Consider the following 11,737-nt stretch of genomic DNA (forward strand, 5'->3'; position numbering starts at 1 on the left):
GGTTTGCCTACTGTCTCATGCTGAGTGTCCCAGTCAAGGCATGTCTGAAGTGAAGCTGCCCCATGAAGAAGGGTGGGAGGGGTAGCCGGTTCGTATATCAGGGAGGATGGATGTGGGGATGAGGATCACAAACAGTCAAAATAACCCCCTCCCCCAAATCCGTCATTCTATGACACAACCCCAGACAGGCGCAGTGCATGCTAGGGCCCAGTGCTCAGGAGAAGGGAAGCTGGGGGCTGTGGTGGGGTGAGGGGCTTACTGCATCACAGCTCATAGGTCCATAGACAGCCTGAGCTACACCTTCACAGCTGAGGGGAGGGGATGTGCTTGAGGTCACATAGGGAGCTAAAGAATTTTCCTCTCTTCCCTGTTGGGTCCACAAACAGGCTTCAGGCTCAGCTTGAGGAGGTGGCCAGAAAGACAGTTGTGAAAGCTACCCTATAACTTCAGCAGGAAAACTGCGCGCTGGTTCTTCTGCCAAGGGCTCTGGCCGGTAGTTGTGCTGTGTGTGACTGTGTGATTGAGGTTTTTTGGGAGATGGTGATGGAACAGTCAAGGGATTCTCCAATATGGATGAGATTGCTGAAACCTGTCTTATGGGGTATCAATGAGTGGAGGGTAGACAGTGTCGCAAGAGAGAGTCAAGTGGAAGATGTACTGCCTTTTATGACTTTGACTTGGAAGTCATGCAGGGTCACTTCTACTGCATTCTATTTGTGACAGCAGTTATACATTCCATGAAGTTTTAAGTGGAGTGGACAAGAGGACAACCCAGTGGTGACATGTCAGTGTCACATTAAAAGAAGAGTGCATGGGACAGAAGATATATATCTATATAGATATATAGACGTATATAGTGGAAATTAATAAAGAAACCTTAACTGAATTGGAGTTGGGAAGGCCTGTAGGGGAGCCCTCACACCCTACCACATATCATCAATTACACCAAGGAGGAAGAGACAGATAGATGCTTGCATCTCCAACAGGAAATGAAACTACTTTACTACTGAAAGGAGATTTCTCTCCCCACCAGGCAACAGCCCAGCTGATGAGAAGTGCCACAGCTCAGCCAAAGAAACCCATTGCCACTCTGAACTATTACTTCCCTCCTAAGGACTTTCAGTTTAGAACAAGCCCCTCCCTACTCCCCTTTTTCTCTATAAAGTCATGCTCCCCTCCTTGGTTTTCTGAGTTTGCCTATGGTTTGCCATGGTGTGCACATTTGAAATTGCAATTCTTTTGGCTATTGCCGAAGAAACTCCTTCTGAGATAAAATAACAAGCGAATTTGCCTTTTTATTTGACATATATGGTATCAGAAAAGTGGATCCAAAGGAAGCGATCCCCTAGAGACAGTGGCTCCCAGAATTGAGCAAGGTACCCACATGGAGCCCCTTGTGCACATTGCTTATGTGTGTTGCCTCCTGCTTTCTGTTTGGTGAGTCTCTGTTCAGATACTGAGCTCTGTTCTCTTTGTGTTTTGAGTTATCAGACTTTATGTAGAACCTGGAGAGGCTTTGTCCTCTTGGGCGCAGGACTTTTTCCTTCTGGTTCAAGGCATTGCCCTTTCTGAGTAGTCAGTTATTTTCTGGAGGTAGCATGGTTCCTTTTGGGGCTTAGGCTTGCTGACAATCCAGCAGTTCTTCTTTGGTTTTCAGATTCCTTTTGGAATCAGGGCTAGAAATCCAACAACTTTTCTTTTGTTTATAGATTCCTTTGGGGGTAGGGCTAGGACTTTAGGAACTTTCTTGTGTTTTCATGGGTAATTTCAGATATGAGACCCCAGTCATCTAAATGTTCTGAAGGAAACCCTCCTTCAGGGACCCCAGCCTAGTTTATGTTTAAGAACGTTGGGCCCCCTACTTGCACAATTTTTTTTTATTGATGTCATAATAGTTTATAACATTGGGAGATTCCAGTTGCACATTATTATTTGTCAGTCACCATATAGATGCCCCCCTTCACCCCTGGTGCCGACCCCCCAACTCCCTTCCCCCTGGTAACCACCAAACTGTTCTCTCTGTCCGTGTGTTAGTTTATATTCCACATACGAGTGAAGTCATACAGTGTTTGTCTTTCTCTGTCTGGCTTATTTCACTTAACATAATACCCTCCAGGTCCATCCATGTTGTTGCAAATGGGACGGTTTTGTCTTTTTTTATGGCTGAGTAGTATTCCATTGTATATATAACCACGTCTTCTTTATCCAATCATGAGTCGAGGGGCACTTAGGTTGCTTCCACTTCTTGGCTATAGTGAATAATGCTGTAATGAACATAGGGGTGCATAAGCCTCTTTGGATTGTTGATTTCAAGTTCTTTGGATAAATACCCCGAAGTGGGATAGCTGGATCATAAAGTATTTCTATTTTTAATTTTTTGAAGAATCTCCATACTGTTTTCCATAGAGGCTGCACCAGTTTGCATTCCCACCAGCAACGAAGGAGAGTTCCCTTTTCTCCACAGCTTCTCCAACATTTGTTATTTTTTGTCTTCATGATTATAGCCATTCTTATGGGTGTAAGGTGATATCTTAGTGTAGTTTTGATTTGCATTTCTCTGATGATTAGTGATGTTGAGCATCTTTGCATGTGCCTATTGGCCATCTGTATATTTTCCTTGGAAAAATGTCTGTTCATATCCTCTGCCCATTTTTTGATTGGATTATTTGTTTTTTCGTTGTTCAGTTGTGTGAGTTCTTTATATATTATGGAGATTAGCCCCTTGTCAGATATATGATTTGCAAATATTTTCTCCCAGCCGGTGAGTTGTTTTTTCATTTTGATCCTGGTTTCGTTTGCCTTGCAGAAGCTCTTTAGTCTGATGAAGTCCCACTTGTTTATGTTTTCTTTTGTTTCCCTTATCTGAGTAGACATGGGATTCGAAAAGATCCCTCTAAGACCAATGTGGAAGAGTGTTCTGCCTACATTTTCTTCTAGGAGTTTTATAGTTTCACATCTTAGCTTCAAGTCTTTGATCCATTTTGAGTTAATTTTTGTATGGCAAAAGATAATGGTCTACTTTCATTCTTTTGCATGTGGCTGTCCAGTTTTCCAGCACCATTTATTGAAGAGACTTTCCTTTCTCCATTGTACGTTCTTAGCTCCTTTGTCAAAGATTAGCTGTCCATAGATGTGGGGCTTTATTTCTGGGCTTTCAATTCTGTTCCATTGATCTGTGTGTCTGTTTTTGTACAAGTACCATGCTGTTTTGATTATTATAGCTTTGTAGTATGTTTTGAAGTCAGGGATTGTGATGCCTCCAGCTTTTTTCTTTTTCCTCAGGATAGCTTTGGCTATTCGGGCTCTTTTGTTGCTCCATATGAATTTTAGGATTCTTTGTTCTATTTCCATGAAGAATGTCATTGGGATTCTGATTGGGATTGCATTGAATCTGTAGATTGCTTTGGGTAGCATGGATATTTTAACTATGTTTATTCTTCCAATCCATGTGCATGGAATATCTTTCCATTTCTTTATGTCATCATCGCTTTCTTTCAATAATATCTTATATTTTTCATTGTATAGTTCTTTCACCTCCTTGGTTAAATTTATTCCTAGATATTTTATTCTTTTGCTTGTGATTGTAAATGGGGTTGTATTCTTGAGTTCTTTTTCTGTTAGTTCATTGCTAGAGTATATAAATGCAGCTGATTCTTCTAAGTTGATTTTGTACCCTGCAACTTTGCTGTAGTTGTTGATTATTTCTAATAGTTTTCTGAGGGATTCTTTAGGGTTTTCTATATATAAAATCACATCATCTGCAAACAGCGAGAGTTTCCGTCCTTCATCGCCTATTTGGATTCCTTTTATTCCTCTTTCTTGCCTAATTGCTCTGGCCAGAACTTCTAGTACTATGTTGAATAAGAGTGGTGAGAGTGGGCACCCTTGTCTTGTTCCTGTTTTCAGTGGGATGGCTTTCAGTTTTTCCCCATTGAGTATGAGGTTGGCTGTGTGTTTATCATATATGGCCTTTATCATGTTGAGGTACTTTACTTCTACACCCATTTGGTTGAGAGTTTTTATCATACATGGACGTTGGATCTTTTCAAATGCTTTCTCTGCATCTTTTGAGATGCTCATGTGGTTTTTATTCCTCATTTTGTTAATGTGGTGTATCATATTGATTGATTTGTGGATGTTGAACCAACCCCGTGTCCCTGGTATAAATCCCACTTTATCGTGGTGTATGATCTTTCTAATATATTGCTGTATTTGGTTTGCCAATATTTGTTGAGGATTTTTGCATCTATGTTCATCAGCGATATTGGCCTGTAATTTTCCTTCTTTGTATTGTCCTTGTCTGACTTTGGTATCAGGGTGATGTTGGCCTCATAAGAATGTGTTAGGAAGTCTTCCATCTTCCTCTATTTTTTGGAATAGTTTGAGAACGATAGATATTAAATCTTCTTTGAATGTTTGGTAAAATTCTCCAGAGAAGCCATCTGGTCCTGGACTTCTATTTTTTGGGAGGTTTTTGATTATTGTTTCAATCTCTTTACTTGTGATTGGTCTATTCATATTCTCTATTTCTTCTTGTTTCAGTTTTGGGAGGTTGTATGAGTCTAAGAATTTATCCATTTTTTTCTAGACTGTCCAATTTGTTGGCATATAGTTTTTCAAAGTACTCTCTTATAATCCTTTGTATTTCTGTGGTATCCACTGTGATTTCTCCTCCTACATTTCTAATTTTATTTATTTGAGGCTTCTTGGTGAGTCTGGCTAAGAGTCTGTCAATTTTGTTTATCTTCTCAAAGAACCAGCTTTATGTTTCATTGATCCTTTCTGCCTGTTTTTATTTGGTTTCAATTTCATTTATTTCTGCTCTAATTTTTATTATTTACCTCCTTCTCCTGACTTTAGACTTTGTTCTTCTTTTTCTAATTCTGTTAGGTATAGTTTAAGATTGCTTATTTGGGATTTTTCTTGTTTGTTAAGGTGGGCCTGTATTGCTATGAATTTCCCTCTCAGGACTGCTTTTGCTGCATCCCATATGAGTCGGTATGGTGTATTTTCATTTTCATTTGTCGCCAGATATTCTTTGATTTCTCCTTTAATTTCTTTAATGATCCATGTGTTGTTCAGTGGCATGTTGTTTAGTCTCTACATCTTTGTCATGTTCCCAGCTTTTTTCTTGTAGTTGACTTCTAGTTTCATAGCATTATGGTCTGAAAAGATGCTTGTTATGATTTCAATCTTCTTAAATTCATAGAGGTTTGCCTTGTTTCCCAACATATGGTCTATCCTTGAGAATGTTCCATGCACACTTGAGAAGAATATGTAATCTGCTCTTTTTGGATGGAGTGCTCTATATATATCTATTAAGTCCATCTGGTCTAGTATTTCATTTAAGTCCACTATTTCCTTATTGACTTTCTATCTGGATGATCTATCCATTGATGTAAGTGGGGTGTTAAGGTGCCCTACTATTATTGTGTTGTTGTTGATATCTCCTTTTAGGTTTGTTAATAGTTGCTTTATGTACTTTGGTGCTCTGGTGTTGGGTGCATATATGTTTATAAGTGTTATGTCTTCTTGGTAGAGTGTCCCTTTTATCATTATTTATTGCCCCTCTTTGTCTCTTATCACATTTTTTATCTTGAAGTCTACTTTGTCTGGTATAAGTATGGCAAAACTTCCTTTCTTTTGTTTGCCATTAGGTTGGAGTATCGTCATCCACATCTTCACTCTGAGCCTGTGTTTGTCTTTAGAGTTGAGATTTGTTTCCTGGAGGCAGCAAATTGTTGGGTCTTGTTTTTTAATCCATCCAGCCACTCTGTGTCTTTTGATTGGGGAATTCAATCCATTTACATTAAGAGTGATTATTGATATATGAGGGCTCAATGCTGTCATTTTATTTCTTGTTTTTCAGTTGTTATATATTTCCCTTGTTTCTCGTCCTGTGTATTTTGGACTGCTAATTCAGTTTGGTGTCTCTCTATGATGGTTTTCTCAGTTTTCTCTTTATTTAACATTTGTGTCTTTGTTCTGATTTTTTGTTTGGTGGTTACTGTGCAGTTTGTATAAAAGATCTCATAGATGAGATAGCCCATCCCCTGATAGCCTCATGTTCCCTTAGTCTAAGCAGATTTCACCCCTTTCCTCTTCCTCTTCTTAGTTGTTGTTGTCACAACCTGTTCTGTTATGTGTTGTGAATTTTTGGTTAAAAGGAAGTGATAATATTTATTTTCGATGTTTCCCTTCCCTTTATCTTTAGAGTTATAATTAAGTGTTTGCTAATCTGTTCTGATAGAGAGTTGCAATTTTCTGATTTTGTTTGCCTATTTATCTGCTTGCTTTAGGCTTTGTAACCCCTTTCTTTCTTTCTTTCTTTCTTTCTTTTTCTTTCTTTCTTTCTTTCTTTCTTTCTTTCTTTCTTTCTTTCTTTCTTTCTTTCTTTCTTTCTTTCTTTCTTTCTTTCTTTCTTTCTTTCTTTCTTTCTTTCTTTCTTTCTTTCTTCCTTCCTTCCTTCCTTCCTTCCTTCCTTCCTTCCTTCCTTCCTTTCTTTATTTCTTTATTTCTTTCTCTCTCTCTTTCTCTTTGTTTCTTTCTTTCTTTCCTTCCTTCCTTCCTCCCTTCCTTCCTTTCTTTTTTTCAGGTATGTGGGTTTTCTTGATCAAATCTTGTGTGTGGGGGGGTGTTGTGGCAATGAACCCCCTCAACTTTTTTTTATCTTGGTAAGTTTTTATTTCTCCATCATGTCTGAAGGATATTTTCGCTGGATGCAGTATTCTTGGCTGAAAGTTTTTGTCTTTCAGAATTTTGAATATATTATTTCGCTCTCTCCTAGACTATAAGGTTTCTGCTGAAAGCCTGATAGGGTTTCCTTTGTAGGTTATTCTCGTCTGCCTTGCTGCTCTTAATATATTTTCTTTATCATTGACTTTTGACAGCTTTACTAATATATGCCTTGGAGAAGGTCTTTTTACATATATGTAAGTAGGAGTCCTGTTGGCTTCTTTTACATGTAATTCCAGCTCCTTCTCCAGGTTTGGGAAGTTCTCAGTTATTTTTTCTTTGAAGAAGCTTTCTGCTCCTTTTTCTGTCTCTTCTCCCTCTGGAATACCTATAATCCTTATGTTGCATTTCCTAGTTGAGTCAGATATTTCTCAGAGAATTTCTTCATTTCTTTTTAGTCTAAGTTCTCTCTCTTTCTCCATCTGAAGCATTTCTGTGTTCCTATCCTCTAGATTGCTAACTCTATCCTCCATTTTGTCAGCTCTGTTGTTTAAGGACTCCAGCTTTTTCTTTATATCATCAGTTGTATTTGTCATCTCTAACAATTCTGTTTGGCTTTTCTTTATAGTTTAGATCTCTTTTGTGAAGAATTCCCTCTGTTTAGTAATTTGGTTCCTGATTTCATTGTCTGTCTTTCAGAATTCTCTTTTAGCTCATTGAGTTTTCTTATGATGACTGTCTTGAATTCTTTGTCATTTAGATCATAGATTTCCATGCATTCAGGATTGGTTTCTGGGTATTTGTCTTTTTCCTTCTGGTCTGGAGTATTAATATATTTCTTTATACCATTTGATGGAGTGGATTTGTGCTGGCGCATAGTGAAAGTTTCTGGACTCAGGTTCCACCTGCTGCCACTTGGGGGAAGCAGGAGTTGTGTAATCTGATCCCACTGCCATGATCCCTGTCAGGTGTGGCTGTCCAAGCCTGGGCCACTCCTTGGGATTGCAGAGGCCCTGTGGGGTCTCCCACCAAATGGGAAAGTAGTCATGTGGGGGGCTCAGGTCTACTGCCTCCTGCTCCCACAGATCCACAGAATTGTGCTGCCTGCTTCGGGGCCACAGTGGTACTGTGGATGTTCACAACAGCTGGGAGCTTGTTTGCCCAGACTTGGAGATCAGCCACCCTGTGTTCCTAGGTCATACCAGCCGTTGTGCTTAGTGGGCAGGACTTCCTTTCTGGGACAAAGACAAAGCCACTCTCTGTGACTGGGTGGGATTGTGGGTTCTCCCACCAGATGAGACAGTAATCACATGGGGGCTCAGGGCTACTGCCGCCTGCTCCCACAGTCCTGCCAAAACACGCTTCCCCACTTTGGGGCCGCAGCGGTACTTTGGGTGTTCACAGCAGCTGGGAGCTTGTTTGCATGGACTGGGGTCTCAGCCACCCTCTGCTCCTAGGTCACACCAGCCATTGTGCTTGGTAGGTGGGACTTCCCCTTTGGGACCAAGCCAAAACCACTACCTGGGACCATGGTGGGATTGTGGTTTCTGCCTCCAGATGAAAGACTGATCACTTGGGGGCTCATGGCTACTGTTGCCTGCTCCCACAGTCCCACTGAGACACGCTTTCCCACTTTGGGGTTGCAGCAGTACTATGGGCACTTGAGGCAGCCAGGAGCTTGTTCACCTGAGTGGCAGCTCAGCTGCCCTCTGCTCCTAGGTAGCACCAGCCTTTGTGTTTGGTGAGTGGAGCTTCCCCACTGGGTCCAAGCCTGCACCACTCTCTGTGGGCTGCATTCCCCTGAGGGTTCTCCCACTAGATGAGGAAGTGATCATACAGGGGTCTCAGGTCTGCTGTAACCGGTTACCACAGTTGTGCTGAGGCACGCTCCAATCCTCAGAACCACCACGGTGCTATGATTGCTCCAGCTGGGAAAGTAGTCACGCATGTGCACTGGGTTGCCTGGGGTCCAGAGGGAGCTCACCTATCTCCACCACCTCCTCAGGGGGGCAGTCCATCCACCTTCAGATATATAGTTGCTTGAGTTTCTCAGGCATCCTGATGTGCTGTATGGGTATCCTCTGCTGATCAATGAGTGTCCTTTTAGTTGTAGTTCGAAGGGGGAGAGACACAGGGAACAGCTCACTCCACCATGTTTCTGACGTCACTCTCCCTACTTGCACATTTTTAACTGAGTGGGCCAAACGGACCAAAGCAGTCAAGAATTGCAATGGCCATTATAGGGAACTTTTGATCTCCCCAAAAAGGCTTTTCTTAAAACCAAATTGGAGGAATGTGGCTCTAAAGTTAAGCAAAAGAAATGACATGGCTATTTTCATTGGTATCTGGAAGCTTCTGGATACGCACTTAGGATGCAAATAATCAATAACTAATCTATAGGTAAGAGAGAGATTTGAAGAGCCATTGTGAGGACTAGCCCGGAAGCACTCTCTTCCCCAGGGCAGAAAGCACTCTGAGGAAGTGTGGTTTACAGCATGGTTATGCAGCATTTCAGAACAAAGAACATACAGCAAGCAACACAGATATATAATTTTTTCCTCAAAGTCGCAAGGAGATGTTTTGCCACAGTTGAGCACATTCTCAGCAGGTAAACTTGATATTGGCACTCTGTTAGGAAAAGCTTATCTTCAAAGAACTACTGGTATTGGCATCACAGAAAGGGAGACACTCATCTGTATCTTTAAAGAGTGCATTCTTTGCTTTCAGAAAACGTTTGAAGCAGATGTACAATGCATGTGCAGACGGCCACAAGTCAGGCTGCTCTGGGATAAACAAGTTTTAGGACAATTCAGATTTAAACTAGAATGGCTTACCCATATATGTCTATATGTGACAACTGATTATTATTCTTATTATTTTCATCATTTTTCCCCTTGCAATCAAGAATCTTTTGACAGAAAGCATTGATGATCATGTTATTGTCCCTTGTTGCCAGGGTCGTTGCTGCCTGCCCTGGGTCCATCATGTCCCTCAGAGCTAGGATTTTATTTTAATGATTTACCCAGTTATCCAGCTTGGGGGGAAATAGCTGAGCTTAGTGAGCAGACATAGTGGTATATAATGATAGGGGAAGCCTTCCACAGCTCAATAATTTTAGACTGTAGCACAAACACTGTAAATATGGTTCAACAAGATTTTGTGATTATCACTTATAACAGTAAAAAACTGTAGAGAAGACTTAGTAGTAGTAATAATAAAGTGTTTAGTTGAGAAGAATAAGTCTTAAGGTTAATCCTTATCAGAGAAAGAGGGTTGTTCAGAACATAAGATTGATCGGCCATCTCAAGTTGTCGAGCAATCATTAGTCTAGCTTGCATATCAGTCTTACAACCTTCAGCAAGGAAAACTATAATTAGCTTGATTATTATGATTAGTACAAGAATTCCAAGAAGTAACAAAAATAAGAATTGTAATCCAGATCACAGAAGGGAAGCAATACCTGAAAGAAGCCAACTAAATACATTGAGACCTGGTGAGGAGTCACTTAGGGCATCCATCTGTTTTTCCATGTGTTTTAACAGAGATGACACATTAGAAGATTCATCAGGTATAAAAACACAACAATCAGTTTGAATTATAACACATGTACCACCTTGGGATGCAGTTAGAATATCTAAGGCCATTCTATTTTGAAGGATAGCCTTTCTCATTAAGGACATTTCAGTATTCAATAAAGCTATTCTTGTTTGGCTATCATTAAGGGCCTGTTGAGTAAATTCAGTCAGGGCTTCAACATGTAATATGACATCTTCTAATTCTATGAAGGGAAAACTTACAGTGGTAGGTGGTCATACCCACAGAACAATGAATAAGCCCACTTGTCCTTAAGGAGAGGAAGATGGGCCACAGTTGTTAACTTAGGATAAATCCTTCCCTGCACGTAAGCGAACCCCAGAGCACAGCTTCCTAGCCACCCAGGCAGTAGCAAAGTCACAGATTTGTTACACAAGACCACTGAGTTCCTGTGGGTGCCACGCAATACACGTCTGTACTTCAAGACCAGTCTATTCCAAACCAATCACTTTCTTTAAGAATAATAGTATTTAGACATGACTCCAGGGTTATCCATCCCATGTTTTGGGTACAGTTAGGTAAGTTTTGTTTGGAATGGTTTCTCTGTTCCAGCATAAAGGTGCTCATGTATTAAAGACCCGTAACTAGGAGTGAGACAGACAAATCCATCCCAGGTTTACGTGAAACCTCCCACAGTTTTGGTGGTAGAATCCAATTTCTTTTGTTTAGTGGCAAATTGTTGGGGTAATTGAATAGTTTGAGCAACAGAAAAGGAATGACCATGTCCTTTACCATTGATAGTATTGGCCATTGACCAGGCTTCAGGATCCTAGTTAGTAATATCAGATGAACTCTGAACATTGGAACTAGATCTCTCTATCGTGTGGATTGAATAAACAATCATAGTACCAGAAAAACCTTAAATGGCATTCTGGTAGTTAATTAAAAAATTTTGTACTTATTCTCTGCTAAGTGAAAGAGGCCAGACAAAAAAGATCACATATTGTGGGATTCTATTTATTTGAAATGTCCAAAGAAGGCAAATCCACAGAGACAGAAAGCAGACTGATTTTTGCCAGGGGCTGAAGGGAAGGAGAAATGGGGAGTGACTGCTAATGGGTACGGGGTTGTCTCCTGGGTGATGAAAATGTTTGGAACTAGATAGTGGTGTTGGATGCACAACATTGTGAATGAACCAAATGTCACTGAATGATACACATTAAAATGGTTAATATTATGTTGTGTGAATGTCACCTTAATTTTAAAATATATGTAGGGGGAGAGGAGCTGTGGCGAAGAGTTTGAGTTCTAGATCCAGGCAGACAGAGTCTGAATCTTGTGCTTCCACTCACTAGCCTTGTGACCTCAGACAGGTGATGCCACTGCCCACCCTCTGTTTACTCATCTGTAAAGTGGGCATGATCGTTGCACCCACCACAGGGACTAACGAGAGGAGGATCAAGCATAGTCATGTAGGCAGAGATCGTGGAGCACAGGGAGTTGATAAGTGGAGGCTGTGGTTGTTCTG

Source organism: Ceratotherium simum, chromosome 33 (assembly GCF_057802395.1).
Source record: "Ceratotherium simum simum isolate JZ-2026a chromosome 33, ASM5780239v1, whole genome shotgun sequence".
NCBI lineage: Eukaryota > Metazoa > Chordata > Mammalia > Perissodactyla > Rhinocerotidae > Ceratotherium > Ceratotherium simum.